This window comes from Calypte anna, chromosome 4A (genome assembly GCF_003957555.1).
Source record: "Calypte anna isolate BGI_N300 chromosome 4A, bCalAnn1_v1.p, whole genome shotgun sequence".
In the NCBI taxonomy this organism is placed as follows: Eukaryota; Metazoa; Chordata; class Aves; order Apodiformes; family Trochilidae; genus Calypte; species Calypte anna.
Window position 1 is genome coordinate 33,998,389 of NC_044248.1, and position 14,456 is coordinate 34,012,844.

At 41.4% G+C, this 14,456-nt stretch overlaps 1 protein-coding gene across 2 annotated transcripts in view; it reads right to left on the reverse strand.

The window, feature by feature from the left end:
- The window catches only part of TRIM2 (tripartite motif containing 2), a 121,034-nt gene extending 106,871 nt beyond the window's left edge, over positions 1–14,163 (reverse strand). The window contains exon 1 of one of the 2 annotated variants that reach the window (XM_030449594.1): positions 14,145–14,163. The gene's annotated coding sequence lies outside the window, so the exon portion shown is untranslated. The remainder of the gene's footprint in view (positions 1–14,144) is intronic. The other variant, XM_030449592.1, reaches the window with a different exon arrangement.
- Between the last annotated feature and the right edge of the window lie 293 nt (positions 14,164–14,456).

Here is a 14,456-nt window from a genome sequence, read left to right on the forward strand (position 1 = left end):
CTGAATGTTTGTAGTTTGTATTCTATTTGAAAACCTACTTTTTCCTTCTTCCACAGAACTTCATTTGCCTTGTTGCCAGGGTTTATTTGCACCTCACAATTGTCACAATACTCGATTCTTTACAGTTTCGCATTTTCTCCTCCAAGGGCATTCTTTTGTCAGCTCAGCAAGACTTTTTTCATTATATAGACTTTTTTTTTGCTCTCTTTTTCCTCTCAGGCCCTCCTCTCTTCTGTCACATGTACTACAGATGATCATCTTTTATATTTCCTCATCACTACTTTCCCAGGGTTCTTTAATCAAATCTACCCCATTTTGTAAGGAAACATCCATATTGCTTACTTCTCTCCCTCAGGCATATTTCTTCATCGCCACAAAGTTGTCAAGTCATTCCCTCTCTTTTTCTTTTGGTCTTTTTTCTCTTCAGCCTTATATTGCTTTCTTCTGCTCCCATCACTGTCAAACTGATAAATTGTTTCTGGCATCCACAGGCTCTGGACAGCTGGGCAGAACCCATTTATTTGAAGTCAGTATCCATTCAGGATATCACTGTCCTTTCCTAGTGAGAACTGACTCACATTAAAGTCCAAGAATCACTGGCTCACAGCTATTTAAGACTAAGGAGATGCCACTGTGGATGCAACCTGCTCTTAGGTGATGCAGGATATCAGGTATTACAACATTTCATCAATACTCATCCTGTGCTGATTTCCAGAACAAATGCAGTTAAAAATTTCCATTCTGACTGATGTAACTTAGCTGACTCCAAATTGTATTTGCTTCAAAAGCCTACTCTCAGCCCTGCTATTGGGCCACTGGCAGTGTGATAGGAGTCATATCCAAGCTACCTTCTAAACAGGTGAGTGAGCAGCAGGTGTAAAATCCAGTGGGTGTCTCAATTGGCAGAGCAAAGCTGTCAAGACAGTGCTCAGAACAGGTGAAGAAGAAAAAAATGGAAAATCTATGTCTGCAGACAGAGCTAAAAAATTTTTGGGAACATCAGATACCCATTAGCCCCAGAGAGTTTAAAGAACTATAAAGTGCTGTAACTAAACTGTAACAACTTGCCCCAAAGACAGCCATGGGTATTTTCCTCTACCCATGTTTATTCAAACAAATCAGCACACATTAGATGGGAAATTCTCTCCAAAGCACCAAAAGAGGTTTACAACCTCAGACTTCCCAGGCCACAGTGAGGTGGGAGCTGCTGGTCTCAGTTTGGCTGGGCAGGAGAGGAAAATTAAATGAAAAATGAAATGCTAGGAAGGAGAGGCAGAGTAGTTCTTCAGACACAGTAGGAGAGGCAGGTTTTAAAAGACAGTTCAGCAGCTGCCCATGATCTTAATGTTTGGTCTGAGTGAGCTGGACTGAACTTTCTCCACCAGTTATGCTCTAAGCTGTTTTTCTGGACCAAGGCTGCTGTCGTGCTCTAATTATTGTAATAATTCCACACTCCCCCTGCCTTGTGAAAATAATTTGGGTTTGTGGCTTTGCAGAGAAGGCTGCTATTAAAACAAAATCAAGCTCATTAGTGGTAGCAATAGCATTTGCATTACCGCAGCACCCTTAAAACCTACGGCATGGCTCAGGACTGTGGTGTCCAGAGGCTGTGCTGAGGAGGATGAAGAAATGTAATGGAGTAGTCACTCCATATGTCACCAATGGAAGCACTGCATCTTCAGTTTGCCAGAATCACTCAGCATTTTGCATTTGTTTTTTTGTAGGGACATTTTCTGTTGCACATTGAACACCAGCCTGGAGATTAACCCACAACACTGGAATACTGCTCATTACCTGCACAGACATGAGGTGCAGGTAATGCACCTTCAGGGCACTTCCTCAGGGCACAGCCTGCTGCTGGAAGAGGGAGTGATTATTGTAGGTACTCACATGATTCCCATCAAAGTAATGCTGAAGGAGCTCACTATTCCCTACGTACTCATCATTGGGATGCCTCTGTGTAGAAGGGTAGTAGCCTAGGTCTTGAAAAGCCTTATTGACAAAACAGTTTGCCCAAGGTGATGTCGAAATAAAAAACTAAAAAAAACTTTAAAAAAAAGTCTGTGGCAAAGAAGGAACTGAATTCATATTTTCCTGGTGGTCAGAGGGCTTAGAATCCATTGTTCTCTGAACAGCCTTTCCTTACATCACATCAGGTATGCATTCCATATTAAAAGCCAAGGTGCAATTGTTTACCGAACATATCCAATTCCTTCCTTTAAAAAAAAAAAAAAGTGTAAGGTACTGCTATGCTACAAAAAAAAAAAAGTGTTATTTCCCTTTTGTCTTAAAATAAGCCAAGAAGAATTAGGCTTTGGGTAAAGAAAAAATTCAAAGGGCCTGAATACTACAGAGTTAAATAGTTTTAAAGAAGGACTGAAAACAATCAGTGTGAAGTCTTAAGGCTTTTCCATTTTCTTAAGTGTGTTTCATCTAAAATAGCTGCGCTATTTCCAAAGTAGCTGCTATATCATCATATTTTTCCTTGTACTTACTGCTTTTCCTCTACAATTTTCATATGGCAAGCAAAATTTTATTAACCACATTTGAAGAGAAGCTGAAATCCAAAGACAATAAACGAAAAGTCACACAGCAAGTGCTCTGAGGCTGCAAGAAGAACAGCTCTGCACTGCAGAACCGTGATGTGAGCCCTATGGTTCCTGTGTTTTTTCCTTGGCATGACAGTGGTGGAGTCCATGGTGCAGTCTGCTGGGACATCAATAGTCACAGCTCAGCTGTAAGTCTGTCAGTGAACACACCAAGAAGCAGAGCTTTAAGTCATGGGTAACAGGAGAGGTGCCTGAGGACTGGAGGATAGCAAATGTCACTCCAGTCTACAAGAAGGGCAAGAAGGAAGACTCGGGTAACTATAGACCAGTCAGCCTCACCTCCATCCCTGGAAAGGTGATGGAACAACTTGTTCTTGTCACTATCTCCAGACATATCAAGGACATGGGGGTCATCAAGAGCAGTCAGCATGGTTTTATCAAGGGTAAATCATGTTTGACTAACCTCATAGCCTTCTATGAGGAAATTACTAGGTGGATAGATGATGGAAGAGCGGTAGATGTGGTTTATCTTGATTTCAGTAAAGCATTTGACACCGTCTCTCACAGCATCCTTGTAGATAAGTTGATCAAGTATGGGTTTGGTGATCAGGTAGTGAGGTGGATCAGGAACTGGTTGAAAGGAAGGAGTCAGAGAGTTGTAGTCAATGGGGCAGAATCTGGTTGGAGGTGTGTGACTAGTGGAGTCCCTCAGGGGTCGGTACTGGGACCGGTGTTGTTCAATATCTTCATCAACGACTTGGATGAGGGTATAGAATGTACCCTCAGCAAGTTTGCTGATGACACTAAGCTGGGAGGAGTGGCTGACACACCAGAAGGCTGTGCTGCCATTCAGAGAGACTTAGACAGGCTGGAGAGTTGGGCAGAGAGAAACATGATGAAATTCAACAAGGGGAAGTGTAGAGTTTTGCATTTGGGGAAGAACAACCCGATGTCCCAGTATAGGTTGGGGGCTGACCTGCTGGAGAGCAGTGTAGGTGAAAGAGACCTGGGGGTCCTGGTAAACAAGAGGATGACCATGAGACAGCAATGTGCCCTTGTGGCCAAGAAGGCTAATGGCATCCTGGGGTGCATTAGAAAGGGTGTGGTTAGTAGGTCAAGAGAGGTTCTCCTCCCCCTCTATTCTGCATTGGTGAGGCTGCACCTGGAGTATTGTGTCCAGTTCTGGGCCCCTCAGTTCAAGAAGGACAGGGAAGTGCTTGAAAGAGTCCAGCGCAGAGCTACTAAGATGATTAAGGGAGTGGAACATCTCCCTTATGAGGAAAAGCTGAGGGAGCTGGGTCTCTTTAGTTTGGAGAAAAGGAGACTGAGGGGTGACCTCATCAATGTTTTCAAATATGTAAGGGGTGAGTGTCAGGGAGATGGAGTTAGGCTTTTGTCAGTGGTGACCAGTGATAGGACAAGGGGTAATGGGTGTAAATTGGAGCATAGGAGGTTCAAGTTGAATATTCGAAAAAATTTTTTTACTGTAAGGGTGACAGAGCCCTGGAACAGGCTGCCCAGGGGGGTCGTGGAGTCCCCTTCACTGGAGACATTCAAAACCCGCCTGGACACGTTCCTATGCGAAGTGCTCTAGGTGGCCCTGCTCTGGCAGGGGGGGTTGGACTAGATGATCTTTCGAGGTCCCTTCCAACCCCAAGGATTCTATGATTCTATGATTCTATGAAGGAGCCAGGAAAACATAATTTGAAAACCAGAAAAGGGGAGAGCTGGTCTGAAAGTCACCGAAATACTTCATTGGTAAGGATGGACCCATAACCTGAGTTTTCAATTAAACTAAAAGTGCATGTTCTTTTATGCTTAGATGGAAGTGCTCTGTGAGCTGTGACTATCTGCAGAGGAATTCAGTATTAGGTGAGGCTGAAGACTAAAAGATAGTGAGCTGACCCGCTTAAGTCTTCACTCAAGGCAGCACCTGGTACAAACCGAAGTTCAGTTTCAGTCTGGGTTCCTCTCAGATTTTTTTATTTTTTGCTGTCCCTGCACACATTTTTTTTCTCCATTCAACCCCAATTTTCTTCTCTTACTTTTCAATTCTATGCCCAAACATTTAACCTTTCTTCTTTGTGTAGCTGCACTTGTCTTTGCTCCCTTCTCACCTACATGCCCCCCTCCACCACTTTTCCTTGCAGTTTCTAGAAATGAAATATTACAAACTAAAATGTAAGTGAAGATTTTGTTCTGTCAATGAAGGAGACAATAGTTCTGAATGTAACAGTGTGACACCTTATTTGGAGCCACTCTCAGTGAGCCTGGATCTGAATGCTAGCTCATTTATTCATCTAACAGTTCAATACAAAAGACAACCATGCTGATCATACCAGAAAGTACATCTCTGCCAGCACACTGTGGTTGCATAGTTACAGGGAAGCACTTGAAAAAGCTACTTGCACCATCTTGTATCATTGGTTATGCATCCAAGATCAAATTTGAACACTGTTTACACCTTTCATTTTATATCCTGTTATCTTTGCCTGTGTGCTAAGAGAAGTTGAATCTCCAGACCATCCCTTAAATCTAATAACAGACTAGCAAATAATTGTAAGGTTGTGAGCAAAATATTTAACAGATACACTAATATGAATTTCCCATGCATTAAAACATCATGAAACTATAAGAATATAAATTACTATATTATATCTTGTAGGTAAGGAGTCCTTGCTGAGCCAAGTAATTTCCTGGGTGAATATTGCAAAACCAAGGAAAGCGTTTTAATATTTTATATGCACAACATCCAAGCAACTCTCCTTTGAAACTGCAGAACAAGAGCAGCTCACAGATCTTGAATTCTCTCATCAATTTATGACCTTTCTCCAATGCTGTTTCTCTGCTTTCAGACAAAGAGTAGCAGGCAGTGACAAAGACCACATTTAGCTGCAGACAAGAGGTAACCAAACTCATATGCCCTATTAACAAAACAGAAATAATTTCTCAAGCACCTACCTTCTCATTTTCTTGGTTCCAATTGCTCTGGAGACTTCAGCCTTGCAAATCTCCCCCAGCCTGTGTGACGCTGCAACAGACTCTGGAGTGATTCATTGTGGCAAACTTCCTCCCCTTCAACTTCAGCGTATGTGGCCAGTCTGGCTGAGGTGGGAAAAAACCCACACCAAAACAAAGGAAAAATAAAAAGTGGAGGCATTGACCAGAGAAACTAAAGGCATCTTAAGAAACACTGGGCATGGTTAAGGCACAGTGTTCTTTCATCATGTCAAAGATTTAATTTACTATTGACTTTGGCTGTAGGTCACTAGGGTGCTTATGCCATACAAGGCAAAAGACATCTTGTCCTTTGATAGGATTTAAGGGTAATCTTCAGGAGAAAGAGTGAGAACAATTATTAGCATTTGGGGGTGTGATTGCTAATCCAGCAATGATGCATGACTGATTTATTAACTGTTTCACTGAAACAAATGGAAGAAGGTTCTGCCAAGAATCTGCCATTCTTTGATGAAGCCCACAATGTCTGAATCCTTTTCTAAGAGCAAAGCTGTGGCAAATGCTGAGCTTGTGTGTTTCGCAATCAGGGATTAATTCTGTCTTAATGGATAATCCTATACACCCACAGAGGAAAGAGTGATGCAGAGAATTTTTTAAAGCATGCAGAAATATACCTAGTGTGCTATGTATATATTTAGAGACAGAGAGGAAGAAATATTTCTGCATGCATATTTCCCCTATTTATCAGCATCATCGGTAGCTAAATTAGATCACGTCAAAAGTCAGCCATTAGCACTTCCCTTTCTTCTTCCCCTCCAACACCAAATCCTAATTCCACGTGTGTCCACAAAAACAGCCAAACTGCCAGCTGTAGGCTACTCTTCAAAAGGGCCATGTGGCCTTGAAGAACACTGAAACCTCTCAGACAAGAAAATATTCTCTGCTCCAATCTAACCATTCACTAAACTGAAACAGCTGCATTAGCAGCTCAGACAAAAATCCTTCATTTGCTGCACTCTGTACATTCCCACCCCATAGGCACCTATTTGCATGTTGCAATGATCAGCCCAGGAAAAGTGTTGACCTAAGTACAATGATTAGAGGCAGAAGCTACCACCCTGAAGGGCCAAGTGTGCAATTCTTAGCTCTCACAAACCCAGGTCCTTTATCACAAATACCATTGAACCTTTTAAGTTGAATGGATTTCTCACTTTCAGAATTCTTCCTAATTCTGATATAATCCTACTGATATAATCCTAAATGTTACCTACTCCCTATTATGGCTTAAGACAATACTGACATAAGAGCTGTAAAGACATTTCCATTATGTCTTTATGCCAGAAAGATTTATCTGAGTTGTCAGTCTAATTGTTAATTACTTTGTGTACCAGATACCTCAAAAACACGTCAGGACGCAAATCTTGGTCCAAACATTCCACATTCAGGTTATGTAACAAGTGAAAATTGTTAGCTGGCAACAAGCAGAACTAAGACAGACTAAAACAGAAAGAATGAGGAGAGGAACACAGCCTATAACAAACGCAAGGAGTTATCTAAGCCTTCAAACTGATTCATACGGTTTTTCATTCGTACTCTGCATGTACAAATCCCACAACAGATAAACATCATTGCTGAGCTTTCTACCACATTTTTTTCCACTCTAACTCCAGCCCTCAAATGTAATGGAACATGTTACAAAGACCAAAATGCAACCTACTGCTCACCACAGGGCCAAAAAACCTTCATTCAGCACTCAGATCCTGGACAATTTGAACAAAGTAGGCCTGCAAGTAGGTAGAGTTGGCAGGTGTGCAACCAGCGTGCCAGTACACCAAATCTGCATAGAAACATCACTTACAAGTAATCCAAAAAAGGCTAAAGATTAAGAGCCTCCCAATGCTGGACCTTTTTTTTTTTTTTTTTCCCCTCTTTTAAATAAATGTCCTAGAAACAAACAAATAAACAGTAAGGCTTGAGTAAGAAGTGCAAACTGTGGGGAAAAGAATCTGCATACTGCTGCTTTCTCAGCAAGTCCTCTCTCTCACTTACATCAGCAGTGAAACTGCCCAGAGTGCAAGAGCCCTGCCTAATTCTCTCCACCTCGCTTTGCTTTGGCTTGTACTGTGTAATGTTGTATTGTGCTTGATCTTCACAATTAATCTCAATGACTTTTTCAGACAGATTTGGATCTGTCCTCTGATAATTTATGAATACTGCAAGCTGGTCTGGGCATCAGAACAACTACTTACTGAATGCATTGGCTTATCTTGGTTACATAGTGACCTTAAAAATCAATACAAAAAATGAAAGAATGTCTTAAAATGGCCATGTATCATTAAAAGCTGGGATAATGGCATCACATCAAGAACTTTTCCCTTCACTCCTGGTCTAATTCACAAGCCTGCTTTTGTCTAAGGAAGGGAAAGACCTAGAATTAAATAGTTATGGGATAGCTTAGCAGAGGGATGTACAAGAGCAGAGCACATTTCAGGTGGAACAAGATAACTCTGTGAAAGAGTCTGGCCTACCTAAGTCTCTAATGACAGGAGCCCTGCAGGTTAACAGGTTAAATGAAGTGAAAAAAATTTACCCTAACCATCTGGTTTTCCACAAGGTCTCCAAACCCCGTTATAATCCCACTTTATTGTCTTTAGTACAACATTATCTGTCAAAAATGAAAGTGATTTTGATTTAGTAGGTTCGGAAGGTAAATACCTTGTAGAAATTAACTAAAGGTATAAATTTAAAAGAGTTGCTTTATTTTCTTCTCCAGTGTAGATAGCATCTTCTTCCTTACATAGCTGGCACATATTAAGCACTAGGCAATTTAAAACACTGGGACCTTATCAACTATCTCTCTCTAGTATCCCCCAAAAATACAGCACTCTTCCATTTTTTCCTTACATTCACAAAAAGTAAAGTAGCCCTTCACTCTATTATCTTCTCTTTGAAGGCTCCATACAGATTGTTCCTTCAAAGCCTTTCTTGACTTCAAAGGAAAACACTCCTTAGCTGTAGTGCCTGATAAGTGAAAGCTCATGCTGGCTATTTGCAACTTCAGATACCAGAGTCCCTGGCAGTGCTACAAGGAATTGCAAACACAGACACAAAACAATTAACCAATATGAGTAATTGCTCAGCACCAAAATATTTAAATGTGAACATTTAAACGGTATATTGCAGGACTCATCATATTTATTGCACATGATTATTTTTTTCTTCATGTATCAGACCAGTCATAGATTTAGATATGGTATTTCTAGGGGGAAAAAAAAAACAACAAAAACCAACCAACCAAACAAAAATGCATCGGAAAAAATGGCCTAGTCTATTACATCAAACACTGCAGCTGCAACATACACTTCAGTTTATATGGAAGAAAAAAATTATCTCACACTGCACTGTCAGTGTCTCCCTTGCAATAAAAACTTCAAAAACCAAAAAGCATCTTTAGGGTTGAACAGTCCTCACATTTAAATCTTAAGAACTCTGTTCATCAATTACCCTTCCCTGCCTTCTGCCATCAGAAAGATTTGGGAAGAATAAGTCTCGCTGGAAAGTGACTTTTTCTGGATTAAAGTTCTGTGACTTTAGTCCACGCCTAGAAAGAGAACATAGAAACATGGCCATGTTCATAAACTAATCAATTGCCTTACCAGTAGACTGTGTGTAATGTCACCAGTTCCCTAAAGGCTTTCAGGTTTGTTGCTGCTCAGTGCTTTGAAGCTGCGTCCCAGTCCAAGACAGGACAGAGCTACTGGAATCACCTCAGTATGAGAAGCTTCCACAGTCAGCCTAGGTCAGCATCCAGGAACACCCCAGGAGGATTTGCCCCAGCAGCAGGGATGCCTTATGTCCTACAGACAAACCTTGCACATTTTCAAAGGGCAGCTATGAGCCCAGTTGTTGTCTCAATTCTGTCCATGCAGATGAGGAATCATTTCCAGTAGCACTGAGGAACAGCTGAACTAGGGCCTGGATTTAGTGACATACACACAAACCACTCCTCAGCCCATTCAGGCAGTGCTCTTTTTCTCCCTGATTCTGTGCAGCAGCCAAGAAGCAAGCTCATGTCACCCTGACTTGTGACAAGATTGGGGCACAGGAGAAAGGAGAGGGGAGAAAGGGAGAAACAAAAGCATGCACAGAGAGATCTGCCTGCCAGTTAGGAAGGGAAGATAAATCGCAAGAAAAGGACCCAATGCCCAGGGGAGATTTTCACATTATCATTTGCAAAACATTACAGCTTTGATCCATAATCCATGTTCTTTCTCTTGGTCCTACTCCACCTTTTACATCCATGATTTAAAAGCAATTGTTGTGCTTTTTTATCTTACTTGAAGTTAAAACTGCAAGTCTGGGAAGATTAGGTCTTTATAAAGTGTTTTGCTCTTTTGTGGCAGCATTAAGAACACAGCTTTCCATGCCTGCATTTTTCTGTGGGAGGAGGGAGGATTCCTTTTCCAAAGCAGCAGATAGTGCTCACTAACACTCTGTTACTATGAAGCACTTGGAGATCCTGGACTAGAAACAGCTACAGAGTACCAGTACATACGTTTTAAAACTCAAGGGGCGGAGTTTCCCAAGCTCATATAGGAAAACTCAAAACCTTCAATCAGTGCTTTTTGCTTTAGTATTACCACACTGCCCCAAAGATGTGCCCGTTTAGTCTGTATACAAACAAGAATGGGAGAGCAGATGGGAGTCAAGAGATGAAAATTTTGTGAGAATCTACACAATGTAATTGATAGTGAGTTGTGTTTTAAGAGAGGCTAATCAAGTTCTCATTTAAAAAAATAATTTGTTAGATGTTTAGTTCCCCTAGTGATTCATAATGTTGTGACACTGAAAGCAAAAGGTGGAATATGCTATGGGAAGGGGCACTGTTTCCTCTCCTGTTGCACAGGAGCTATTCAAGAAAGGAAGGAAACTGAGCTCAAACCTATGCTTCAATAATCACAGCATTTGCTGACTGGCAAATACATGCTGAGTGAGTGAAAAGGTTCAGGGATTTGACATCCCCTGGCAAGAAGAAACCTCATCATCTGCATCCTTTGCAGCTGCTGATACTCAGCCAGCACACTCCTAACTGATGTCAGAGGTCTAAATGAGGACCATACTCTGATAGTTTAATCCCAGGAAATCTGTCCTGAATTAATAGCCAAGGGTCCAGCTTTCACAACAACTGCACACTCCTCCTCAAGGACAGAGAAGATTCCCTACCTTCCAATTCAGCATAGAGGATTCTGCAGCTCTTAAATCCTGGTGCAAAATTCAAACTTAATTTCAAGACAGATCTATTCACATGTGTTCACCATCACCATGAGCCCTTAGTAAGTGGAAAAGAATCACCCAGTCCCTCAAGTAAGCTGAGCTGGGTTTTGTCAGTAATAATTATTAACTGCCAAAATACCAGCTTGGCACTGAAAAAACATATGTAGAATACATGAAAATACAACATCAGCATTTCACCTCCCCTCCTTGTGTCTGTAAAGCTGAAGTCTGTTCATCTTTCAGAGTCTCTTGTGGATGTAATAATTTTATATATAACTGGAAAATTTGTTCATGACTCATCTGCCTTTATTACCAAGTGGATTTTTTAGTCCAATAGCCAGATGTCCATTATGTGGGCTGCTAAATGATTTACATTGATTGAGTAAGCGCTGTATGCAGCTCTTGCAGATTTTATATGCTGGCTGTACAGAGAATGAATGCTTCTTGATTATGCTCCAAATAGCAATGAACCCAATTACCTAAGCCACTAAATCCCAGTAAGGAAGTCAGGAATACAGCTGTTGCTTAACTATCTTACAGAAATACTTACTGTTCGGATCCTAAACCACTAACAGTGGGAGTCACTGCGAGATCTACATTAGTTAAGAACATGCCCATGAGCTCTAATAACTTCTTGTATTAACTGTTTTTATTTTCTTATGCTCTGGAGCTTGTATTCCAGTGAAAGACCTCACTTGACACCTGGGAGAGTAGAAAAGAATCATTTGGGAAAATGAGTGATTTCTGAGATGGAGCCCCAAAAATGAGGAGTCTGGAAAAAAAGGGTTTATTTGGGGGGGAAACATAAGCACAATTCTCAGTCACCTCGTGGTGAAAAACTGACTTCTATTAGACACAGCCAGAATGAACCTTGGTATAAGGAATGAGTACTAATGGCTGAAGAGAAATTAAAAAAAAAAATAATCTGTCTGAAAGCAGCATGTGGAGGTCACATAGTCCAAACATATTTTCCACACCGAGCTAACTTCACACTGACCATTGAGATACTGGGTCTTGTCCACTCAAGGTTCAACGTGGGTTAAGAAATGAGGTCTCTGGCACTGCTTCCAGTTCTCTGCTACTCTCATGGGGAATAATTTTTTTCTGTGTCCCTCTGGAACTTGCCTTGTTGCAACATACCAGTGCTGCCCCTTACCTCTTCATTGTGCACTTCTGGGTGCTTTCAAGGACACAGTTTTGTATCTAGTGACAGAGCAGAACAACCACTACAGGTGCCCCATGCAGGGCAGTGATAGCAGTGGCCCTGGATGGGTGCAAGACCACAGGGACATCACCACCAGAGGGAACAGCTGGAGTTCTACAGATTGTGAGAAGCTACAATTTTAGCCAAGAGTCTCACTTAAAAGCTTATACTGCATTTCAGAGCTCTGATGCACATGTAATTGTCTGACATCACCACACAATCCTGCATCCATATCACTGCTGAGTCTGTGCTTCAGGGGACAACTTAAAACCAGGACTGGAATAACAGGAAAATCAGAGGAGGGTGAAGAACAAGCTTAATCTTTCAAGTTCACAAAGCACCTGTCATATGAAGCACTTTTTTTTTTCATGAGCACCAGAGAAAGTCACACAGTGAAAAAGCCAAAAGTGCCAATGAGATAGAAATCAGACCTCTCTGCTATTGTTCACCAAGCACATTATGCAGACCAATGATTTAGTGACTTTTCATTACAATCATTAACAACATGTCTGCACTCAGTAAGGTTTCAGCTCCTGCTCCAGACTCTGAGGTATATCCACAAGTACATTCACCATTAAAAAACATGGCAGGGGGGAGGCACCCCTCACACACATCACATTGATGCAGGCCTCTAGAGACTCAGCATAGAAGCAATCTCTTAAGTTTAGCATCACAATTGATTCAATTAAAATAAAAATCTCTATTTAATACAACCTTTTGCATATGAAGATCATCTCAAATGATTTTTACAGATATTAATGGTTAAGGCTTAACCATACAGATAAGATGGCTGCCTGTACCTATCTGTAGGGCTCAGCAATGGGAAACAGTGCACAACACCGAAATGCAAGTTTCCCAGGTAGCAAAAGTTACAGCTCCAACTGCATAGAATCAGGCAAAGCAGAAAGTAATTAATTATGAAACTCCTCTTTACAAAGGCGATTTGAGGATTCTATCCATATCCTTTCTCTCTGTAAAGATAAGGTGATTTAGAGGATCATTCTGGAGGCCAGTTTAACCGCCCATTCTCTCTCCTGCTCTGCATCTTTCAAATGACTTTGTACAGTGGCTAAAAGGGAGGATTTGAACAGATGGCTGTTTGCTCTGATAACTGCCTGCTCCTAGTCAGATTAATTGGTTACAAGCCAGTTATAGATTACAGCCTGGTAAAATGATACAGTCCTTCAGTTACTCTTGACAGTCCATGTGAAGAGACTAAAATACATTCCTAAGAATGAAAACAGAGTTTCAATACATGCTGGGGATCGCGCAAAACACACATGCAGACTACAGCATTTGCATTCCAGACAGGAATGTGAAGGTCAAATGGAGGTTTAAAGACACAAGGTGCTCATGAGGATCAACAAACTCCAGGATATTTGACAGAACACTATCGGTGTCATGACTACCTTTTGTTTACCCAAGCTTTTGGCATCAAGCTGCTCATGAGGCTCAGGGGCTGCAGCAGTATCTAATTTCATACCTCTTCTGATTACGCCAAGAAGAGATTCCCCTTCAAAAAGCTGGGAACATGCCAGAAGACTGGAGCATTGTACTGACACCCACTAAAGAGGAGAATGGGTTAATCTCAGTAATTATAACTCTCATTGCAAGGCAAGATAATGGCAAAAACCAGGCAATGCAATCAATAAAGAATGAAAGGACGGGAACATAAGTAGGGCTGGTCTACCTGATTACACGAAAAATAGACACTGGCTCAAACCAGGCTGCACTCTCTGAAACTGCAGAATCAATTGATAATAATGAAAGTAAAGCAGCTTTGGTAGAGTGCTTTACATAGGGCTGCAGATTATTCTACTTAAAAAGATTGCTCTTATTTTACACCAATGAGAGCACAATAAATGGACTACAAACTGACAAATTGGAAAACTCAGAGACAGTGGGGAGCAAGAGTCAGTTGAGGAAGTTTCTAGTGTGGTTCTTCAGGGCTTCGTTCTGGATACTCAGCCAATAAAGGTGGGGTTTTCCTCTATCTTCTATGAAACATAGATGTACATAACACCTGTATGTTTGTATGTCTGATACATGCACATGGATGTTTATAATTCTGAGGCAGAGAAAACGTCCCGGTTTAAAATGTCCTGGTTTAACCCCAGCAAGCAAATAAGAAGCACACAGCCACTCATTCACTCACTCACCCCATGGGTGAGAGATGGTGAAGATGGGTGAGAGAATCTGAAGAAAGTAAGAACATTTGTGGGTTGAGATAAAAACAGTCTAATAGGTAAAGCAAAAGCCAAGTGCTGAAGCAAAGCAAAACAAGGAATTCTTTTACTGCTTCACATCAACAGGCAGATGCCCAGCCATCCCCAGGAAAGCCAGGCTCCATGACAAATAAGTCACTTGGGAAGACAAAATGCCATCACCCTGAATATCTGTCCCCTTTCTCCTTCTTACCCCAGCTTTACGCATGCTGAGCCTGACATGCGGTACAGAATAACCCTTTGGTC